A 15880-nucleotide genomic window follows, 5' to 3' on the forward strand; every position below is an offset into this window, starting at 1 on the left:
CAAGGGATAGTCCTCAACTTCGCTTTAACCTTATTGGGGGAAGAGCTTTTAATTCCAAGACAGGCTTTACGGTTGTCTTCTCCAAAGGACAGCACTGGGGAGCCAGCTGGCATCTCGTGTTCCCAGGTTCCTCCATTTGCAGTGCTGGTTGGGTGTCAGGGTGTGTGTTCAGTCATCACTCTGAGCCAAGGCTGCAAGCCAGGGATGGTGACATTTGCTTGGTGAGGAATGAAACAGGCTTTGAAAGCTAATTTATATTTCAGGTTACTTTGTAGTTCTTGGGTAAATTGGATAATTGCACGTGTTGCATTTGATGTAAGGTAGCCCCAGACCTTCCCTGTCTTCCACCTACACTTGGTGGCCCCCCAGGGAGGACTTTGGAGCCCTTGCCTTGGTGGGTGGTTGCTGTGGAGGGTGAGGGGGCACAGCCCATGCACTCCTGTCTTGCTTTGCTAATCCCTGTGCTGTGCTGCACTGCCAGAGCCAGCACCACACCGGGATTCACTTGGCCAGGCAGAAGGGCAAGGGAAAGGCTTGGGGCAGATGAAAGGTTATCAGTAGCTAAGCATTCCTGCTGCATGGCGCTTTGACGATGAGAAGGACTGTGGTCTGCGAGCACGCTCCATTGTTTATTACTAGCAAGAGTGATAACGGAGGCAGATTGACTGCCTCTCTTTGGCTCATCTGCATTTACCCGCATCCTGAGAACTCCCTGCCTTCCCCTCTCGGCATTGCCGCCTGACAGATGAGCTGTGAGGTATTCAGGGATGTTTGGCTTTGCAGTGTTTCCCAGTCAATTCCCCTCTCTTCCACAGCCACATCCCTCTTCTTTAGCAAATATCTGATCCTTCACTACTCTCTGGGTCCCCGGACATTTATTATTACAGCTTTTGTTTATTTAAAACCAAACACACACAAAAATTAGCAACAAGAGCCCAAATCAAGGATCCAAAAATAGGGAACCCAAGAGAGACAGAAAGCTCTAATCTTGGCACATGAAAACATTTTTAGGAGATGAAGACTTAAAAAAGCCCAGCTAAAAGCAACAACAGCAAGAAAAGCACCCCACAGACGTCTGCAAAGAAAAATGGCAAACACAGCGCACACTGATTATCATCCTTCACTGAAGCTCAAACCCCAGGCAAAAATAGTGTCAGGCACGGGACGCCGCGCAGCGTAGCAAGCACTGCATCAAGCAGCCAGCGCAGCGAGACGGCGCGGGGCAGACCTTCCCGGCTCCACATCCCTGCCTGCGCCTCCCGCCTCACTCCTGCAGGGAAAGTGTCCCGTGGTGGGGCTGTGCAGTGACAACCCTGGCCCTCAGCACCCCGTGACGGCAGCCGGGACTGATGGCAGTCGCTGCAGCGTGGCTGAGCGAGGATGCGGAGAGGGAAGATGGGAATACGCATTTCACCTCCCCGGAGAGCTGCGGCACAGGGAGAGGCACGCAGGAGGCTTTCTGCAGCTCTCCCTCCCCCTTGTCACAGTCTGCACATGCAGAGGTCTGCCCTGGCCGCTGGCCTGCCAGCCACAAGAGGTTATCTTCCTCCAGGAGTTCATGTCCAGCCCACTTCAGGTGGACCTTCGTGCCCCCATGAAGCACCCGCCAAACTCCGTGTCCCAGGGAGACCTCCCCAGCTTGGCAAAGGGAGGAGGGTGTGTACCGTGTGCCAGTGGAGCTCGCAGAGGAACCTGCTTTTAAAGGAGATTTTCTTCTACCCTTTAAACAGGGAAATAAGAGATGGGTGGGCAACACCAAAAAGGATTTATGATTTAAATCCCAGAGAGTTTGTAGGGATTGCTGTGGAGCACGGAGCAGCACTAGTTCCCTCCTTTTATGGCAGTGAGATGGGTTATCCACACCGCTTGTGGAGACTTCGAGGGGAAAGGTCTTCATCCCTTCAGCTTTCCTCTGGCCATCCCTCTACAAGAGCATTACTTAGATGGTAAAAACCTAGCTGGAGTTTAAATTCCTTTGCCCCCCTGCATTTTTTAAACGAGTGAATTAGGATTTCTATGCTAAAGGAAGGCCGGGGCTCCTTATCAGCTGCGCTGCTCTGTTGTTAATAGGGAAGGCACTGCCAGACTATCTGGAGCCTCTTCTCTTGTAAACTTGTCTCCTCGTCTATCTGGCCTTTGCGAGCAATGCTAAGCCATAACAGAAGCCTTTAGCGGAGCTCAGAGCGGTTGAGGGAAGAGCGTGGTCTGGGGAACAGTGTCTTCCAAATTCTACAGTAAACAGCTGTCTGTGAAGTTACGTCTTAACGTAGTTACGTGTGGTAAAGCTGTGCTCCCACGTGAGGACAAGTTCAGGCTGACAACACCAAGGGCCCCGTCAGAAACACGAAGCGCCAAGCTGTTGCATGCCCTCTCTCAGTCATCCAAGTTTGTCAAAACACTCTTAAATGGAGTAGTTTTTGTCCTGGCAGGCTATGTGCTGGATCAGGTGTTGCATGTCCTCCAGCCAGCGCAGTGCTGGGGATGGGGTACAAGGCTGGCGTAAATATGGTGTCATGTGCTTGGCCACGTAAGGAGGATGAGATCATGGCCTCCTATCTCAACATCAAGATGCCATTTTCACTGCCAGGAGTGCATGCATCTTATATGAATGAACATGAAGCCACAGTCATACATCCAGGCTTGATTATAAATACAGACAGTTTTCCTAAACAGATTTTAAGAATGCACTGCGTCAGGGTTTCTGCTGAGCTTTCCCTAGCACGTGGCAGGCTTCCCTCTGGGGAATCAGCCATGTCTGCAGAAATCTGCCACTTCCACTGGCATGTTGGACGTGCGATAGCCTCTGCAGCGTAGTCCACTCCGCTTGAATTCAGTCACAAACTGTAAAAATTGGCAGGATGTAACTATGAGCACGTAGCTCTCGGTGACATGTTTTCACACCCCGGGTGGCAGAGATGCACGTGTCTCGTGTCAGGAACTGGGTGCAGGGAGTCTGCTTCCTATCCGCCCCTGGTGCGGGTCAACCTTATCACACCCGAGTGCCCACAACTCCTGACTGAGAGGTTATGAAGATGGATCGAGTGCAAAACTGAGAAATCTCTCTCCTGAGATTTTCTCTAGGACTCATGCTGTATTCGTCACGGAGTAACTCTTGGGGAAGGATCTTCACGTGAAGGTTGATGGGCCTGATGACAATGAGCTGTGCTTAGGCAGGAATCACTGACTGCACAAGGAGTGGATGGAGAATGATCGGTTAGGAAGATATTGCATGGGAAAGGACATGAAAGTTTTACGCAGAAAGCAGGGAATCAACAAAACCCACCAACTACTGCTGAAAAAGAGCAAACACAGCACTCATACAGAGGAATGTGATGTGTAAGGCAGGGGAAGGAGTCCTTCCTCTTAGCACTCTCTTCAGGTTTGGAAATCGCGCTTCAGGAAAGGTTCGGGAGAGATCGGGGGAGCTCTCAGGAATCAGCGGGAGAGAAGAGCAGAGCTGGGCGGGCGGGGCTCAGTGTCAGCGTGGCCGGGGGTGGATTCATGGTGCTGCTCTTCAGACGCAGGAGTGTCTGCAGAAAGGAGAGTAATAAACAGATCTCAGTGTCTGTCGGGGGTAGGAAAAGAAGTCACAGCAATAAAATGCAGCAAGAAAGATTTAGGATAGACCCTAGAATAATCCCTATGTGTACTCTCTCTGGGAGACTGCATAAGGAGAACGTGGAATCTTCATCCCCAAACGTCATCTACAGCAGGTTAAAATATAGTTGGGTCTGATTAAACAGCTCCTCGGGGTCTCTCCCAGCCCTTTTTCGCCATCTGATTTTTTTCTCCATGGCCTAAGAATCTGTTTTACAGTCTGTCTGAAGAGAAATAGGGAGCTGAAACAACTAAATGACAGACCTACCAGATTTTCTTGGTAGTGCAGGTTTTTTTAAGTGACAAATGGAAACTTACTGTGGGAAAAGTCTGTTTTCAGTGTAATCTGTTTTTTTGTGAAAAAGCCAAGATCACAAAGAAAACTCATGGGGAAAAACTGTTTACTTACTGGATCTGCTGACTTGGTGGTGGTCAGAAGTTTTATTGGATCTGCTAGGTTGGTGCTGACAAAAGATTTTGATGCTGTTTTGCATTAAGATGTTCTTCCTTAGGATCAAATGCATGGTTAAATATAATAAACCGAAGATACAGATAACAGGGGAAGAGATTGTCACAGTTCAGCATTTCCTGCTTCCCTGTTCGGAGGCACCTTATGCTTGTTGCCACGGTTGTTTTTAAAGGGTGCGTTGTAACCACAGGTACCCCTGCCCTCTTCCTGAGTGCACCCGGGATGCATATCCAAAGACCTCTTGGTGCTTACTCAGCATACGTTTCCCTAGCAGCGTCCCCCTTCCCGTGAACCCAGACCTACCTGGGAGGTAGAGAACCGAAGACAGAGCATAACAAGGGTTAATCTTATTTGTGCTGCTTCTTTTCACGGTGGGCTTTGGCAAAGCCGTTCTTCATTCTGCCCTCAGCTGGCTCCTGTCCCAGGGCAGGCGGGAGATGCTGGCTGCCTCGGGAGCAGGCGGCTGGGGAGGGCTGGGGGCTGCAGGAGCTGCATTGCACATGAGACTGGTGCAGGGAAAAGCTGGGGAGCAGAGCCTGGGCACTATTTGTTCAGCCAAGATAAATGCCATGATAAATGACTTTCCACTTCTCTCTCTCCCTGTAAGATGGAATACTTTTTTTTGTTCACCATCATTCACTAAATACGGGGCTTTTATAAGAACATGTCTCTAATTTCTATCATTAGCAACATATGTGCAGATGCAAGGTTTTGGGTAGTCACCAATCACACCACTTACTGCTTATTGTAATGTTCCAACACTTTCCCTCCTCCCTCACCATCCCGAAGCAATTAGCAGGAAACTCAGCTGCTGCCTGAATGGACACATTTTCAGCAATCTTCCTTAATTCTTTATTTACTGTAAAATAAGCAGGAAAAAAAAATGCAAAATCAGTTCCTCTCCCGAGGGTGGGTTAGTTCTCTCATCACATCTCAGACTCTATCTCCCCTGTCCTTTCCCCAACTGTATCCCAACTTCTGATGAGCTGTGATGAAAAGCAGGCAGGAAGACATCTGAGAGCTGCCCATGAATTCCTCGAGTGAACATGTTTCAGAGGTAACTAGTGTGACAAAAGCTGAGCTATTCTCGATCAGCACTTGGAGCTGATAGCGTCCCTTTCTGCATTAGACAGTGCTAAGTGAGCTGAAACTTTGCTTCTGGGTCATCCATAGCAGGACCTGATGTAATTTCCTGCCGTGCAAAGAGAAAATTAAATGTCCAGTCTATTGTTTTTAATGAGGAAGGTTTTTAGCAATGGAGAGGGGATATGGTGAAGCGGTAGAGGGACTGGCTGAGGCAGGGGGAAGCAGCAGATTGATGGTGAGCGTGAACTGAGCTGGTGTCTGCTGTATCGACTGGTATCTCCCTCTTTAAACCGAGCCTTGAACATCACTGCTTCAGGAATAAAGTATTCTCTGCTGTGAGCACAGACATCAAAACCTGGCCTCACAGAAAAGGGGTCTCGGAGATCTCACTGACATTTCCTTTTGATGCTCCACACAGTCGAACAAACAGTTCACAGGTCTGTGTAGTCGCGGAGTTACGCCTGAGGGAGCACCTTCCCCTGCTTTCAGAAAACAAAGAGGGGATGGGGAGGAAGATGTCCGTGTTGCTGAAAAGCTTTAGGCCAGCTCTCGACAACTGAAAGGCTCAGAGGGCTCTCTGCTTCCCGGCTTTCAGCCTGCTCTCCTTCCCCTCCACTGCCTGCACTCCTCAGCCGGACCCCAGGCTGGAGCAGGAGGAGGAGGAGGAGGAGGGCTGCACCATGCACAGGGCTGCACCAGAGCAGGGCTGCAGGCTGGCACCAAGGGCTTCCCAAGGGCTTTCGGGGTGAAAATTGGGACCATGCTTGTAATTCAGAAAGGCACCTTTGGCTGTCTCGGCTGAATAGAGGAGAGCTTCAGCTCAAAATGTCTTTTCTCTGTTGGACTCAGAGGTATATAGAAATTTAAGAAAAAAAAAGCTGTGAAAGCATGATGCACTGCCTGGGGTACAGCCTGTCAGTGCTTCAGCCCATAACTGGAGTCTTCTTCACCTCCTTCCCCCTTTCCTTGCTCACTTTAGATTTGCCTGTAGACATGAAGAAGGCTAGGTCCTTATTCCCAAGGCAGGGAGGGGGGGAAGAGTTGTTTATCTGAATGAAATATGCAATTTGGAGTTAAGCAGCTCTGGTTTATCCTCCCAACTCTGTCTCAGCCTCCCTCTCTGAAACACGTACACTCCTGACCACCCTTCTTCTGGCTGCTTGGCCAGTCTGGCAGAGTGCTCTGAGCTGGACACTGACAGTTAGGGGTTGCTGTTATCACTTATTGCTGACTAAAACCATTCCAAAGGAGTATTACCTTTGTTATAGAAATGCAAATAGGTAGGCATTTTGATTAGCTGTTCTGTTATCACTGGTGGCTGTTTGACAGGGTTGTCTTGGCTAGAGCTTTGTCTTTTTTCCGAGCTGTGTAACAGGTCCAGGCACGACCTCCTGAGAAGGGTGTTATTCCCCAGGCATGTTCCTTACCCTCCACCAAATCAACAGTTTGTGTTTTTGTAATTGGAGCAGCTGAGAGAACTGTATGAAAAAAGACATAAATGGGTTAAAAAAAAGACACCCCAGAATGCCGAAGCTCAGACCATTCGTACCTTTGAAAACCACTGGTGTGCAGCTGTAAAATAGTCATATCGCCCTATTGCTGGATAACTTATCTGTGTATGAATGCTTTATGGGTCTTATGTCCTATGTCTCGTGGGTCCCCGTGTAAAGATTGGGGGAGTAATTACCTAAAGCTTGTTACCTGTACGGCTTTTGCATCTGACCAAGAGCCACGCGTACATCCAGAGAGGGTGCAGAAATGAAACTGGTTTGGGGAAGTTAGTTCCAATGGTGCCAACATGTTTGGGATCTCCAAGGTCAAGGGTAGGAAGCATGCAGACTAAGGTCCAAAATCCCAATGAGACATATGCGCAGATCGTGATATTCATAAATTAACAGTCCATATGCTCTTAGTCACGTGCAAAAGCCCTACCCATAACAAGCTGCGCTGCAGGTGATGTAGTAACCTTGATGACCCATTATAGTCAGCTTTAACAAATCCTACAAAAATGCTTTCGTGCACCAGTTAGGGATGTTAGAAAAGATCTTGGGGAAATCAGGTGTGCATGAAGGTTAATTACAGAAGATCCAATCAGTTATAAATCCACATGTAACTTTAACAGCAAACTGCAGACAGTGGGACCTTCCCTGTCCCTTCCCAGCCTCTGCTGTAGACCATATGCTCTTCAGTCTTTTTTATGATTATTTGTTTTTTATCACAGTTGTTTTAAATCACGTTGTGTCTGTAGGAGCTTCCTGAGCTCAATGAGAGTGGTGTGATTGTTTAAAGGCAGCTCCACTGTGCACTGAAGTGTCAGGAGGTATGCTTTGCTGTACCGTGGGCAGGCAGAGCTGGTGGGCAGGGCAGGCAGCGCTTCCTCTGAGGGCAAAGGGCTAAAGGCTGCACTGGAGGGATGTCCCTAATGCAGCTGAGAACAACATTCCTGTCTTTTCCTTGTCCTGAAAGTCAGTGAAGAATGATTTCGCTAATACCATAAACTGAAGCATGTGATTCAGTTCGCTGTAACTTAAGGGGGCTGTTATTCATGAGCATCGTCCAAAAATCTGGAAGTTTCATGCATTATTATGAACTGATTATGCATCTGAAAAAATAATTTGGGAAAGAACAGTATTTATGCATTCTGTCTAGTTTACCTGAATAGCTTTACTGTTTTACTATTTATTTATTTTCTGGAAATTAAAAAAAAAAGTTTGAGGCAACCAACTTAGTTACTGTTAAACTGTTTTAAGCTCCTGAGCACTAGTGTCTTGTTAGGAGTCATGGATTCTTTTGTCTTTACCCCTTCCATGCTCCTGAGCACAGAGAACAGACACAACCCAACCTGAGAAGCTGATGAATGGGAGATAATGAATATTGATGTTAAAGTGAATATGTAGTGCTTTGTAGTCACATAAACCTTTTGTAATGAATACAAAATATGAACATCCACAATTATGATAAAAATCAATAAATTGATACCAGCACTCAAAGATCTGTGAGCTATGGTTAATTTCTAAGGGATTTACAGAGAGGTTATGGCCATAGTACTGTTCGCTGATCTTTTGTGCTGGTGGAAATCTTATTTAATTCTAATGAATTAATTGACGTAGTGGGAGAATCAACTCTACAGTTAAGATTTTTATTTTTTTTCCCCAAAGGAATAATTTCTTGAAAAGGCAAGTTAGGACCCACTGAAAAAGTGCAGTATTGCTGGAGCCAAGAGATTTTAGGGTAAAATAAACTCTAAGCAGAAAAGTATGTGATGATAAATATATGTGTATGGAAGGAACTTAAATGAGTGCTGAGAGCAAACAACTCGTGCGCTGCTCAGGGACAGAGGTGATGGGAGAACATTCCAGAGAAGCATAAATCAGACTTTCCTTGGATCCATCTGGAGAACATGACAAGTCTCATCCTGAAGAGTTTTCCCAGGAATGACAAATAGGAAGGAAAAAAAGACAGAAATGACAAATTATTAGTTTTGAGTGACCGTGAAAGCTTGCTTGGCTTGGAAGTCATTTTTACAGATGGTCGTTTTGTCTGTGTTTCCCATTGAGAGACCATAAACTTGTGTCATGAACATATAACAAGCCTTACATGACCTTCTCCTCTTTTTTTGACTTTGTATTGTAGGGAAGAGGTGGCAGTTTTTGAACTGGTATCTAGTAGTAAGATGTGAGATGAGCAAGAGCACGGTCATTGGAGGACTACCATCTCCCACTGCACTTGGCAAATCCTCTGTAGAGGATATCTACTTCTTGACCCTCGTTCAACCCTTCTGCGAGGTCTGGTGTTTTGTATTCTCTAGCAGGGACCAAGCCAACTTGTGGAAGCTGATGGCAGTGTTTCCACCAGCTTGGCTGGGAAGGGAGTGTGGCTGTTCTTGCTGACTTTGCAATGAATGGTACAACCCAAGGTGAAACTATCTTTTGAACTTAGATTCTGGGAAACAGCTAGTGAGCCCCGAGAAGGGTCTGGTCACATACTGCAAATAAGCAGTCCAAGGGGGTACCTTAGCATGAGGATTTGCGAGCTTTTCAGGTGTTGCTGCACCAGAACACAAAACCAGAACATCGGGAGAGATTCAGCAAGCTTTTTAGCTATGAAATATGAAACTAAACCATATTCGATAACCTATGCTTGAAGGAGTTGTTCATGAAGGCAATATCCTTGAGGCTTTTTATCCAATCTCATCTCTTCCAAATGCAGTGTGATTCTTTCCACTGCGGCACAGCGTTACCACTGGGAGCTCATTAGCCCATGTCTGTAATGGAGCTACTGGAAGTATGGTGGACTTTGAGAAAATGATGGGGTTTGTTACAGAAGGGGAGGATTAAACTTTTCCTCCTTTGCACATGCTGTCACGAGGAAACACCTTTCTTCTGCATTTTTTGGTTTCTCCATCCATGAGTTTTGTCAGGTCTTTAGGGCACAGGAAGCTGAGGACGCTGCCAACTGCTTATGAACTTAATTCGTCATGCTGCCACTCACATGCATGTCCACCAGGCTCCAGGTGTGTAGGAATGCGTGCGTAGAAGCACACTCATGGTACCTCTGAACTGAGACCATCAAATACAGTCAGCATAGACTGCTGAGGCACTCTCCTGATAGGAATGGTACTTCTAGCTCCCTGTTTGGGCCAATGGCGAGAGACTTGGTCTTACCTGAAGCTCACCTGAAGCTCAGATGAAGTTCTAAGCTGCCATAGCTTTTAAGTTCAAGTATTTTCTTCGTGTTTTTGTTTTCCGTAAGATTTCCCGAGAAACACAAGAAAAGTCAGAAGAGGTTTATACTTTTTTCCCCTCCTGGTTTTGGACAAATACAACTCCATTGCTTAGTGTAGTGATTTACTTTTGCTTAAACAGGAAATACATCTTAGTTAAAAGCCTGCTCCAAAAAAAATGTTGCTGTCCAGAAAATAGAAGTTAAATTGTATTTAATAACAGAAGTTTACAAAGTCTTATAAAAGCTTCTTAAAGTTAGACAAGTGTTAGTAGCCATAACCATTCCAAAGCACAAGTTCATTTGCTCACAGAGTGAATAAACATTTTAACAGTTATAGCCATCAAGAGCTGTGCTGGTATTTAGTTTGTTTATAGTCGTTTGATCAGATGGTGTTGAATTTGGAAAGACTTTGCTTGGTGCAGCAGGGTAAGTCATGGCCACCACGTGGCCGGAGGGCGTGAGCTGTATGGCAATCAGACAGCAAACCAAGAATTATAAATTCCAGTTGTCAAGTGTGAAAAGGCTCTGGTAGTTTATTCTGGCATCCCATGCTCTAACACTGGGTGGCAATTTAACACAGAGATTTACTGCCGCACCTCTGCATTGCAGGAGAGAAAGGTTCTGTTCTTTTGTTATTTTTGGTCAGTGACAGACCCATGCGCAACCTTCCAAGTTTATCATTTTGGGGGACAAAAACCACCTTCAGGTTTCAAGTATGTGCCAGTTGGGTCAATGGAGGTGAAGCGCTGGGCAGGTGGGCCGCACCAGGGAGCACCTTCTGTGGGGTCTCTGGAAGAAGAGTGGCCAGCTCACCCGGTGGAGGAGCCGCAGGTCGCAGCCTCGGGCAGTGAGAGCCACGAGAGCTATGGAGAGGGAGACTGCCGCTGCCAGAGCAGCGCTGCCGAGGCAGCGCAGAGCCAGCCGCAGGCTGCATTAGCTGCCAGGCTCCTGCCGGCACGGTTCTGCTGCCCTTCACGTGGCATAGCCCTGACATGGGAACCACCTCTGAGCTGCCCAGGAGCCAGATGTTAAACTCAGCTAATCTAGAGGGTGTTACTAAAACTGTTCTGCAACCATGGCATCCCACTTCCCGTGGTTGATTATCTTCTTCAGAGGAGAGTAAGGCCCAGCAGGTGACTTAAAGGCACTCCAAAATCTGGAGTCCTGTTTCATACTAATGAAAGGAGGGACGCTTGGTAATGCAGATGGTAGTGCAGATGCTGTGCAGGCTCAGAGTAGGGAAGAGCTGATTTCTAATCCCAGCTCTACTAGTAGTTTGATTTTCTAGTGCTGGTCATGGCCTTTAACCTCCCATAGTCCACACAAATGCAGTACTGTTACCTTCCTTCACTTGCTAATTGTGTGGAGAAGTTCCTGTCTGTAATCCTGAAATTTCTTTAAAATCGTCTTTATGATTGTCGTTACGCTTTGTGTGGTGCTGGAGATGGGAGAGGGTGTAATCCCTTCGTCCCACTTAGACTAGAAAAGCTTAGTTATGAGGCAGGCAGGATGGGGAGGACAGGCTGGAGAGGAGCCGTACCTGGTTTGTCTCTACAGCTCTTCGGGAGAGCATTGCCATTGCTTTTGTTTATACTTTTGAACCTATTCTTACTTTTCTTCATTTCTTTTAAACACTGTGGTTTCCTCTCAGATAATGTATCCAGACACACAAAAAAAAGATTTCCGCCACTGAGTGGAGGTGGCTGGCAGAGGTTGGCTCCAGGGCAGCCGGGCATGAGATGTCTGTGGTCCCAAAGCTGCCTCGCGGTACTAGCATGAACATACCTGGGAGGGCGGTCTTGGGTGAGCACTTCCAAAAGCTTCAGGCCAGGACTGATGTAAACCCATGGGCTTGAAGCATTGTCGTAGCTAACAGAGTCACGCCAGTGCTTGGTGTTCTGCACTTAGCTGTATGGGCAGCGAAGCAGTCGTGGGGGGAGACATGGGGAGCTGGGGGTGCAGCTGGGGTAGATGCTGCGCCAGGTCATGCCCAGATGTACATCTTGGAGCAAAGAGAGCACACCCAGAGCAGCTCGGTGTGCACCCAGGACAGCCCTGGGCTCACCCGGAGCAGCTCAGCGTGCACCCAGGGCAGCTGAATGTGCACCCAGGGAAGTTCAGAGCACAGCCAGGGCAGCACGTGCAGATGCTTCTCTTGCACTGACATCGCTGGGCTTTTCATGCTATAAACAACACTCCTGCTTGCAGACAGATCTGTAACTTTCCCATCTCGTACATTATACAAAACAAGGAAATAGGTTTTTAAAATTCACTTTATAATAATGCTTGTTTAAGCTCTCTGTGTTTAAGCTGACTGAAGGTCGAATGAAGGGTGCTAACAATGCAGTCACTTCAGAGGGTAGGTCGTGCTCCCCCGGTGCCTGCCTGCAAACAAGCTCACAGAACCACGGGAATGAGTTATCCCCAGGATAACAGGGGATACGTCCGGGAAGGAAACTCTTCTCCAAATGGCAAAGCAAAAAGCTTTTGTACTGAGCATAAAGGGGCTCATCCTGGCACCTCTGGGGCTTGCAGACAGTTGCACACAGCAGCTGCAACACACAGCCAACAGCTCTCCTCCGAACCAAGCACACCTCCGCCTTGGCAGGCTCAGGGGAGCTCCGGCCACTGTACTGGTGACTTTGCAATGCAGACCCTGGGGCATCTCACACTCAGTGGCAGCTTTCATGACCTGTGCCTCCTACGCCACAAACTGTGAGAAGCAGACTTGGTCCGTGTGGGACCTTGACAGGAGCTGGCAAGAAAATTTGGGTCAGCCACTGCCACGTTTCAAGTCAGAACCAAGTGTGGGAAGGATTTGTATCTGCTGCCAGATCACTTCTGGGGGCTAGCAGCACTTAGAGCCCACCCAGGAGAGATGCCTTCTCTGTGTGTTGGCTGGCTCAGGTGCCCCACAGCCTCCTCCATGTAGACCCTGTTGGTAACCCTCCCCGTAACAGAAACCCAGAGGCCAAAATCAGAGCTCTCAATTCTGCTCCACACAGGCAGCGTAACATGATTAAGGAGCAGTAGGTGTTATGGGAACTCTAAGGTTAAGGTCCCTGCCTGGGCCACTTTCATGGAGGACTTGCAGGTTGCCCTAAGAGCCCTTCTCAGGCCTGATGGATTCGCTGTCTGGCCTGTTTGGTTTCTGGTGCTTCAAGGATGCCAAGGCTGCATTAAACACTGTCCCATCCCAAGCAGGTTTTGATTCAAATGGATAAAAAAGATAGAAGGGGAAATAGGCACCAAATGCATAAATGACTTTCCTAAGGGTGCAGGAGACCCACAAGATAGATATATTGTGATAAACCTGTCCTTGTAATAGCAGGTGATGGAGGAAGGAGAACTTCTGAAGGAATTGCCCATCTGGTGACTTAGCCACCTTTTGCCAGCAGCAGTTCTTGGCTGTGCGTAAGGAAGGTACACAAGCAAACCCTCCATTTTCATTCTTTCCCTGTGGCTCTTCCTCTGGTGTCCCAACTCTGCTCGCACCCATGTCCTAAAGAAGTCCTGGCAGGGACTCCAGATTTCCCCTTAACATCATGTCAACCAAGCCCCCACCCACTTTCCCTTCCAGCCCTGGGAAACGCGTCCGGGGAGCGTGGCTAGAAATGCCTCTCAAACAATTATCTGTTCTTGTTTCAACAACAGAATCACACAGAATCACTCAGAATCATTAAGACTGGAAAAGACCTCTAAGATCATTAAGTCCAACCATCAACGCAACACCACCATGCCCACTAAACCACATCCCGCAGTGCCACGTCCACACGTTCCTTGAACATCTCCAGTGCAGGTGACAATTTCTCAACAATTTCACAACAGTGAAATTTCTTTCCTTGTATCCAGGCTGTGTTGTGGACCCTAAAATACTGCAGCTTTGGATTGAAGGAGTCAGGCAGACACATCTGGAACCTGTTTCCCAACAAGAACATTTATTTTTGGCTAATTTAGTACTTTGCAACTTCTTAAGACAAGTAGGTTTTTTTATTTACTTTATGATGGACTGTGTAAGTATGAGTAAAAGTTGGTTGTTTCACTAGCAGTGAAGAAAATATAAAAAAAGATCCTTTGGCAAACACCCACATAGAAGTTTTAAAAAGCAGTCTCAAAATACTGAACTGCATCTGTAGGCTGCGGCTACTCCTCCACCACCGTGTAGCCCTGTACTCCATAAAGAGAGTACAAAATGGCAGGAAATCACAATAGCACCTTTTAAAGCCACTTTTTATGTTTTTATAAATAGCTACACAATTTGCAGACCAGTGCTGTATTGTCCCCACACATTGCTATACTCGCTGTACTGCCATGTATGTGCCTGGAAACAACAAGGAGGAAATTCTATAAGCTGGGGCACTGTACAGATGTGCTGGGCAAGCTGTGCGTTCCCCTCCGCATTTCTTAAGGGAAACTTGCCAGCTTTTGCTTTCCTGTTCCTATGGCACAATTCAGAGTCTCTGCAGTTATTCAGAGCGGTCACGCTCAGACCCCAGCTGATGCATATTCAGTACAACACGGGTTTGGCATAAGTACTGAGACCATGAAAGAATGCAGCTTAAACAGTTGGGTGAAAGTAAGGGGATATTAGTGATGAATGACAAAAGGTAGCTTGTAAAGTAAGAGGACTTACAACCTCCATGGCCAGCAGAAGCTCCTTCCCTGCATCAGACTTCTGCCCCAAAATGAATCCACAAAGGACATGTATATCATATTTTTCAGAGACAAAAGCTGAGAAATTTGAGGTCTTTCTTAAGCTGGTTTATCTGGTTGTGACCAAACCTTTTTCATGTTTAAAACTACAGAATTTCAAAATAAAGACCTTCATTGATGCTGCTTGTGCCCTGACACCAAACTCCCTTTCCAGTATCACAGATCATCCCGTCCATATACCCCTGCAATCTGAGCATGTTGCAACCTCCAAACTAATTTAGCACAGCAGGAACACACCGTGAGTCCAGGTGAGCTCAAGAATAAGGAATATCTGACTCCCAATAACTATGGAGGGTGTATGATTGAATACCTATGCTTATAATGGATAATTTTAGATGTAGATTAATTTTAGATGAAGAAATATGAATGATAAACTTTGCTGACAACATGCAGATTCTTTCCCATACTTATTTTCCATTTGTGGACCATTCCTTGCAATTTTTTGGTTGCTGATATTGCAGCTATTTTTGTTAAGTTTCACGGGACGTACGACTCGCACACTGTTGATTCCTTTGCCCAGTTGGATTATTTTAGTGACTAAACCACGTTTTAATTGCTAGTCCTTGCCACTGCAAATGCAGAACTTAATAATAAATAGTGCACAATATTCAGTTAAAAATCTGCTGTTCCCATGAGCTTTCTCACCACTTAATATATTTGCTAGAATATTTACAGTGGTGGCTATAACTGCCAGAAAGCCAGGGATTCTTTGTACTTGGGAATAAAAAGTGGAAATTTCAGATCTTCTCATGAGCAGCATGAGAATTGCAGAATGCTTGCAAAATGATTTTTAGACGTTTCTTTTTGAAAATTTCAAAATGAAATGGAGTGTGGCAGTCATCCTGGCTTGGGCGGTGAAGGGGTGGGAGATTGAGCATGGAGAAGCAGTGGCCAAGTGGAGCCAGGGTTTTAAGGACTCCTGGCAGTGGTAGTTCAGAGAGGCTGAATACGAGCTGGACTTCACAGCCTCCGCAGGAGGCGTCCTGGAAAGGCTGTGATCCTTCAATCTGAGCAGGTCACCAGGGAGAGTGGCTGGAAAGCATGCAGGGCTGGACCCGCCAGCTGGATTTGATCAACAGTCTTCCCAAAATGCTTCTGGTAGGATGAAACATCTGGTGTTTGACGATATCGGTGTATTGCCTCAAAAACATCGTGTTCAGAACCCCCAGCCTGCTCCCAGACCTCCGGGGTGTGTGGGATCCTCAGCACCTCGCTTGCGGCCACGTCAGTCCATACTTCCAGCTCTGAGGACCTCGGCTGAGCTGGCGGTTTGTTGGCCAAGGCGGTGGC

This window comes from Gavia stellata, chromosome 16 (assembly GCF_030936135.1).
Source record: "Gavia stellata isolate bGavSte3 chromosome 16, bGavSte3.hap2, whole genome shotgun sequence".
Taxonomy (NCBI): Eukaryota; Metazoa; Chordata; class Aves; order Gaviiformes; family Gaviidae; genus Gavia; species Gavia stellata.